Genomic DNA, 8071 nt, shown 5'->3' with positions numbered 1-8071 from the left:
AGACAGCCCACCTCCTAAGACAGACAGACAGCCCACCTCCTAAGACAGACAGCCCACCTCCTAAGACAGACAGCCCACCTCCCATTCCAGATGTCATTTTTTAAAAACACGATCCCACGTGGCCCAGGATAACCCTGAAGCCCGCCACCTCCCAGCTGCTGTTCATTGTAGCCCGTGCCCCACGGCTGGCATACGTGTGCGTTCTTGTTCCTGTCAGCAGCGCATGGCACTGATGATGTCCGGCTCTGAGAGTTTTAGGTTTTGTTTTGACAGATAGACTAAAGTTTAAGTGACTGCCCAAGGCTTGATCGGTCAGAGGTTTGGGTCTAAAAATCTGCATTTTGCACCACCACACGCCAGCGTCCCAGCCTTCGAGTTAGTCTGAAGTGGACTTAAGGAGTTGTCTGCCAAAGTTAACAACAGGAGTTACTTTCAAGACAAATAGATGGTAATTCTCCTCCAGATGACTAAGATCATAATAATATGATATAAAATATTAACAATACAAAATAAGAGGCACTGCGGCCTTAGCATAATATGGGTCACTGTGTTGTTTTTCCTGGGGATAGCAGTCATTAGGCATCATATGATTTAGGGGGGATCTTTTTAGAAAATAAGAACTATTGTTTGGATAAAATCAATTTTTAGGCTTTAAACATTAAAAATATTTAGGTCCTTATAAGTGAAAGCACGTTTTTTTTCTTGTTGGCAGAATAAAAATTACAGTGTAGCACATAGGAGCAGAGTGTTAATATACAAAATACTTTCTGTGGGGGATGGGCAGGCAGGGACTGCTGCTCACAGTTATTTAGATGTGTTGGTGGAAACGCTGCAGTGAAACAAACTCCAAAAGTAATGCTGCATCAACCCCACAGCTTTCACCGTGGCGCATGCGGGAGACCCCTCACTGCTTCCTGCAGCTGTCAGTGGGAGAAATCATGAATTGACTTCTGCCGGCCGGTCCTTCCCAAATAAATAGTGTCATGACTTAAGAGTGTTGCAAATGAGCTGAGTTTGTGTCTGGCTGGAAACAAAGCATTTATTTGTATCTGAGTGGTATTTCCAAGGCATATAAAATAATTCCGGAATTCTTGCTAAACATTAAATGTCCCAAAGAGTTCATGCAGCAATTATTTCCTGACATCGGTCATTTGGACCGACATTGCTGCCGTTTGGGGGGGAGTCCTCCATCCACACCTGCAGAAAACAGCCAGGGCCTGTAAGGAAGTTATTGCCTGTCCTCAGGTGTGAGTAGAAATGATGTGTACCCCCCTTACACGTTCCCAGACTCTTCTGGCTGCCCAAACCTGGAGAGAATACTGAACTCTGTGTGGACTGTTCTTTCCTGTGTGTGTACAAATGTGACAAAGGTTACTGACTGGACAAAGTGACAATTAGAAGAATTACAACATATACTCAAATAAAGATTGTTTATGTGGTCTCTCAAAATATCTTGAAAATGTTTTATTACTTTGTGTGTGTGTGTGTGTGTGTGTGATATGTGGACACACACATCATAGTGGAGATCAGAGGACATTTGGTTGTCTCCTTCAGCCATATGTCGGGACCAAACTCGGGCTTGGTGGCCAGTGCCCTTACCCACAGAACCTTCTCTGACCTCAGGACGTCTTGCTGTGCGGTGTTTCAGAGTGACTGACCTCTCAAACCTGAAACCACAGATAGGGATGACTATAAGTAACTAGCCAGATTCAGTGTTTGTTTATTGTATTTACTTTATATTTTGCTAAGATCTGGGTTAGGAAGAGAAAATTCCCACAGAATAAGATGAAATCGGGTAGTTTAGGGAGAATGGGATTTTATTAACCCCATCACGCCCTGGGGTTGTATTTCCCCCTAGTGATTGGTTTGTTAAAGGAAGGCTCCCTACAGAAAGCAAACCCATCGATCCCATCTACCAATGATTAGCATCCCATCTACCAATGATGATTAGCCTGGATTGGGAGGGAACACAACTCACTGCTTTCTGCCTGCACAGAGTGTTCCCGCAAAGAGTTCTCACAGACGGACAGTGCAAATATACGGTGCAGTAACCATCATTAGGGTCTACTGTGCAGTCCATGCTGGCCTTAAAGTCACCCTCCTCCCCACCCTCCTCCCCAGCCTTCCCAGCCTTCCCAGGGCTAGGATCACAGGCATGTGACACTCTCAACACATCCTCCGTGGGCCTCTAAATAATTCTGTACCTTCTGTTCTAAGACCAAGACTGAAAAGAAGGGAGAACACACACACACACACACACACATACACACACATAGCCTGAGAATGTTCTTTGAAACAGCACTTCTGTGGTGCGGTAGGAGCTTAGCATTGTGCATGAGCTCACATTTTATTACCAGCACTAAAGCCAAACAGGAGCACGCTCTCTGGTCAGTCTTGTCTTTTTTCTTTTCTTTTCTTTTCTTTTCTTTTCTTTTCTTTTCTTTTCTTTTCTTTTCTTTTCTTTTCTTTTTTCTTTTCTTTTCTTTTCTTTTCTTTTCTTCTCTTCTCTTCTCTTCTCTTCTCTTCTTTTCTTTCTTCCCTCCCTCCCTCCTTTCTCTCTCTCTCTCTCTCTCTCTCTCTCTCTCTCTCTCTCTCTCTCTNTCTTTCTTTCTTTCTTTCTATGTATATGAGTGCCCCATCCCTTGGGACAGTCTAACAGCGTCTGAAGATCACCTGTGGAAAGAATGGGGGACAAGGAACTCAAAGAACAGACAGCAAGTCAGGAGATCTGATCAAACTGGCAAATGTTTATTATTCCCACACAGGTTATATACTCATAGCAGCAGAATATGGGGTAAGGGAGGTGGAGGGGGGTCACTTTGTTTCTGGAGGAATGCACCTGTTCCCAAAAGCAGGATATTGGCTAGGTAAAAAGTTTAGCAGGAAAACCAGAACAGAATGGGTTGCTAGGTACCTGCCCACAAGATCTATAGCTATTTGTTTTCAACTGGGGGTAGTACTTTCCCACAGAGGCCAAGACTTTGTGCCAGTAAGCACTTATGGCTGACAAGGCAGTTAACGTTCAAGTAAGGTCGCTCCCAACATACGAGTGCACTGTCACTGTCATCAGACACACCAGAAGAGGGCATAGGATCTCACTATAGATGGTTGTGAGCCACCATGTGGTTGCTGGAATTGAACTCAGGATCTGTGGAAGAGCAGTCGGTGATCTTCACTGCTGAGCCATCTCTCCAGCCCGGGTCAGTGTTTCCTTACCCCTGTTTTTCTTGTGTGTTTGTAAACATGGTGTTTAGTGAGGCAAGCCCAGTTCAGGTCCTGAGCTAACATTATGTTTCTGAACAATAGAACAAGTGAATGTATTTGAAAATGATCTTTGAGACTGTCTGGCTTCTAGCTGTAATATTAATTCTTAATCTCCCATAATACAGAAGACCAGAGAGCAAAATGGTTGGCAGAGGCATGCAGCCCTCACCTCCGCAAAGTCAGAAGTGTTGGGTATGTTGCTGCATGGTGAGGTGGTTGATTATTGGAGAACACTGGACTCCAGAGAGACACGGAAACCTTCTTAGATTTAGTGATCTAGAGCCACATATAAAATGCTCCAACACCCACTGCCTAGCTCTGGGGATAGGACCTACCCAGCACGTGCGCTGCCCTTGCGGTTGCAGGACACTTGGGTACAAGCTGCACAGTAGCCTAACTTTGGAGAAGGATTTACTGTCACCTTCCAGTAGGGTGAGCCACCATGTGGTTGCTGGGAAACGCAGGGTGCCAGGACCAGGAGCCATCTTGAAGGGGGTGGGGGTACTGTTTAAATTTAGACCGCTGTAGGAGTCAGAATCCCAGGCACACCCCATCCCTGGGACCCCACAGGCATTACACTGCAATGGCATGGGGAGTATCTATTTGCTTTGTGAATCCAACTTGGTCATCAGAGTAGCCGACCGAGCCCACTAGATGTTCTGCAGTACAGGGACTTGGTATTGGCAGGGGTGGAAGGTGGTGCCTGCAAGAACCAGATCAGGGAACTTGCTCTGAAATCTCAGTATAGCTGGGGCAAGAGTGGTCCTGCTGCCCCGCCGATTGCACTGAGCTTGGACACTGTTAATGCAAGAGTGGAAGCAAACACCAAGCTTCCCACTGGTGTCTTACTACAGGAGCACACGGGGGTGGGGGTGGGGTGGGGTGGGGGCGGGGCTTGAGGAATTCCTCGCCTTAGGGAGTATTCTGGCCTCCGAATGCACAAGTCTAGGGGCTTTGGGGAGGAAGTCGGCCCAGTGAAGCCCAACTCCCTGGTTATAAACTAAAGCAGAGGAGAAGCACAGTTCCTGCTGCTCACCTACATGGTCCCCACTTCAGCTCTGCCTCTGCACCTTGTGCAGTGTTAGATGTGAGAGCGTAGGGTGTTCCTGTGCCACCTCTCCCTCTGTACCATTCTGGCCCACAGTACTGACTCCTGGGAGGCCAGAGCTTGTCTGCTAGGGCCAAGGGCGTTTGCTAGTTGCGCAGATGGCTTTGAACTTGTGGTGATCCTCCTGCCTCAGCCTCCCTAGTGCTGGGATTACAGATTCGAGTGCTACTACTCTTGGCTGTGAAGTACGCTTTTAAAATTACATTATTTATGTGTTTGTCTGTATGCACACGGGGCCTGAATGTGTAAAGGTTCATGTGTGGAGGTCTAGGAATACTGAAATGAGTCGCTTTTCTCCTTCCAACCGGTGGGTTCCGGGAACTAAACTCGAGTTGCCAGGTCTATGCAGCAAGCACTTTGCCCGTTGAGTCCTCTCTTTGGCCTTGAGAGAACACTTCGATAACTGATAATTTGTAGTTGAACCTGTGACATATTTTTAAAATTAAGTAAATAAAGGTACAAAATATTCAATTTCAGAGAAAAACAGCAGGTTTCCATGTAATATAACAAAATATATAATTATAAGAAACCAATAAAGGGTCTACAGCTATACCACCCTGAACGTGCCCGATCTTGTCTAATCTTGGAAGCTAAGCAGGGTGGAGCCTGGTTAGTACTTGGATGGGAGACCGCCTGGGAATACTGGGTTCTGTAGGCAAAAAAAAAAAAAAAAAAAAAAAAGAAAGAAAGAAAAGAAAAGAAAAAAAAGAAACCAATAAATGGAGATCCACTCCTTAAACAACCACCAAACCCAGACACTATTACATATGCCAATAAGATTTTGCTGACAGGACCCTGATATAACTGTCTCCTGTGAGTCTATGCCAGTGCCTGGCAAATACAGAAGTATCACAGTCATCTACTGGATGCAACACATGGTCCCCAATGAAGGAGCCAGAGAAAGTACCCAAGGAACAGAAGGGGTCTGCAACCCTATAGGTGGAACAACAATATGAACTAACCAGTACCCCCAGAGCTCATGTCTCTAGCTGCATATGTAGCAGAGAATGGCCTAGTTGGCCATCATTGGGAGGAGAGGCCCTTGGTCTTTCGAAGATTATATACCCCAGTATAGGGGAATGCCAGGGCCAGGAAGCAGGAGTAGGTGGGTTGGGGAGCAGGGGGAGGGGGGAGAGTATAGGGAGCTTTCAGAGAGGAAACTAGGAAAGGGGATAGAATTTGAAATGTAGATGAAGAAAATATCTAATAAAGAAAAGAAATTAATAAATCAGAACAACAACACACTTCCTAGTGTCTCCAACTTTAATGCATGCAGGAATGGCCTAGGGAGTCTCTTAAATGTATTTGAATTCTAGACTGGGCCAGCACTATTGGATTTTTTTCACAAGTTCCTAAGGAAGGCACTAATGGATCTTTGATCTCTCTCTCTCTCTCTCTCTCTCTCTCTCTCTCTCTCTCTCTCTCTCTCTCTCTCTCCCTCCCTCCCTCCTCCTTTTCTCCCTTTCTCCTTCCTCCTCCTGTCTCTCCCTTCTCCTTCTTCTCTGCCTCTGCCTCCCCGAAACCTTTTTTTGCCTGCCTTTCCCTCCCTCCTTTTTTTTTGGCTGTCCCTGGTATCCTACCATGAGCCTTGCACAAGTTAACTGAGTGTAACACTGAACCTCGTTCCCAAGCCTACTTACTCTACACTTATTTGTAGATTTCCAGACTCAGCTAGGGCTGGACTGAATGATAAGACCAACTGTAAGTAGTGATTCAATTAGAGAATGTATTGGTGGGACAGGAAGATGGCAGGCATACAAGTGTATGATGGGAAAGAAAGAGAGGAAGCAATATAGAACCCTCCTTTTCTGCAGATGAAGGTCAATGCCAGACTTGGAGAGGATGCTGGGCAGGGCCACTGAAGGCCCACCACCCACCATTCCAAGCAAGTGCCAGCTGACCTCAGGACAGAGCAACTAAAAGGGAAAAATGTTAGCAAGGTCCAACGGAGCATGAGACGATTCCGTGGCTGTGTTCCGTGTTTTCTCAGGAACCATGCTGAGCACAGCTGTGTTCGGGGGAGGCTCTTCCTTAACCTCCCATTCGAGGTTGTTCTCCATGAGCCGACCTGCCTCTTCATCCTGGGGTGTGGCCACAGGGCTGCCAGGTATCTCCCCACCAGCACCAGGGGCCAGGGCTGGCTCTCTCATTGTTCCGGCTAAGGCCCAGGGCGAGCGCGGCTGTGCCTTCACGTGACTTCGCTTCTGCTCACAGCACTGCACATGGTATCTGTCTAGTTCTCCTGAGAACTTTCTCACACATCTTGCCACGTGTGCTTTAGAGTCACCAAGCCTTTCATCCTCTCCTGGTTGTTTCTGTGCTTTCTGAATCCAGCTTACATGCCCGTGTAAACCCTTCAGATCAGCAAGACTGTCTCCTACGTCATAAAGGTCATGTTATACTGTGGGTTCAGCAAAACCATCAAAGCTCTGCACGAGTCCCCAGGTCCCTAATCAGTCAAGCTTTTAAAATTTTTATTTATTCATTTATTTTTTTTTTTGGCAGTTCTGCAACTTTATTTGACATTGAGCAGGTTAGGTTAGTTCTCATCCACATTGACTGTCTGCAGATTTTTGAATGTAACATGCACGTAAGTTACCAGCGTTTAGAGCTTGTTTGGCGAATCCTCATCCTCATTACATTTTCTGGACAAGCATACTCAGATGCGATATGGAACGTTCCTTATTCCCTTGGCCCAGACGTCTTTATTGAGCCTGGTGTCAATGGTGCACATCTGGTGTCCCCATATCCTTCATGGCAAACTTCCGAATTTCTTTGAGTGCCCGAGGAGCACGCTTCTTGAAGCCCACTCCATGGATGCGCTTGTGAATGTTGATGACGGTGTAGTCTCGGGTCACTGCCTCCCAGATGGCAGAACAGCCCTTCTTCTTCTTCTTCTTGCCACCCTTCTTTGCGGGCCACCTTCTTTGCCACCATTCTGCCGGGCCCAAATTGGAAAAGTTAAAATTTTATTTTTAATTAATGTTTTACGAGTTTGGGTGTTTTGCCTGCATGTGTGCCTGTGCGCCATACATGCGCCTGATGCCTGAGAAAGCCATAGGACAATGGGCCCCTAGGAACCAGAGTTAAGATGGCTGTGAGCTGCCATGTGGGTGCTGGGAGGAGCAGCCAGTACTCTTAGCCGCTGAGCCTTCTTTAACTCTCCTGTAAACGACCCTGTCCAGCCTGTGAGCTGGGCACCAAACACTGCCTCTCCATGCCCATCTTTCAGCAGGGTCGGGTGTTTCTCTACTGCCCTCCAGTCACTGATGTTGATGGGGACCTCAGCTGGTGATACCCAACTGTCTCTAATGGCTCATATGGGCCAATTCATCAGGGTCTGATTTTCCTCATATTACCTCAGATTATGCACTTTCTCTTAACAGTCTTGAGAGGATGTAGAATCACCAAGGAGACAAGCCCTTGGGCATGTCTGTGTCTAGGTTAGGTTAACCGAAGTGAGAAGATCCACCCTAACTTAGGGTAGCTCCATCACATGGGGTTTGGGACTGAATAAATGGAAGAACACAGAGGAGCTGAACACAAGCTGTCGTCCCTTCCTGAATGGGCCAGATGTGACAAATGCCTCCAGCTTCCACTGCCAGGCTTCTGTAACAGGATGGACTGTATCCTCCAACTGTGGGCCAAAATAAATCCTCCCCTCCCCCCTCCTCTTTTCCTCTCCAACTCCCTCCCCTC

At 46.8% G+C, this 8071-nt stretch overlaps 2 pseudogenes; one reads left to right on the top strand and one right to left on the bottom strand.

The window, feature by feature from the left end:
- The first annotated feature begins 4911 nt into the window (after positions 1-4911).
- LOC115065528 lies at positions 4912-5030 on the top strand (annotated as a pseudogene).
- A 1881-nt stretch (positions 5031-6911) lies between these two features.
- The window catches only part of LOC110333483, a 1542-nt pseudogene continuing 382 nt past the window's right edge, over positions 6912-8071 (bottom strand).

This window comes from Mus pahari, chromosome 15 (assembly GCF_900095145.1).
Source record: "Mus pahari chromosome 15, PAHARI_EIJ_v1.1, whole genome shotgun sequence".
NCBI lineage: Eukaryota > Metazoa > Chordata > Mammalia > Rodentia > Muridae > Mus > Mus pahari.
The sequence above is the reverse complement of the archived record's forward strand: the minus strand, read 5'-3'. Positions and strand labels throughout refer to the sequence as shown.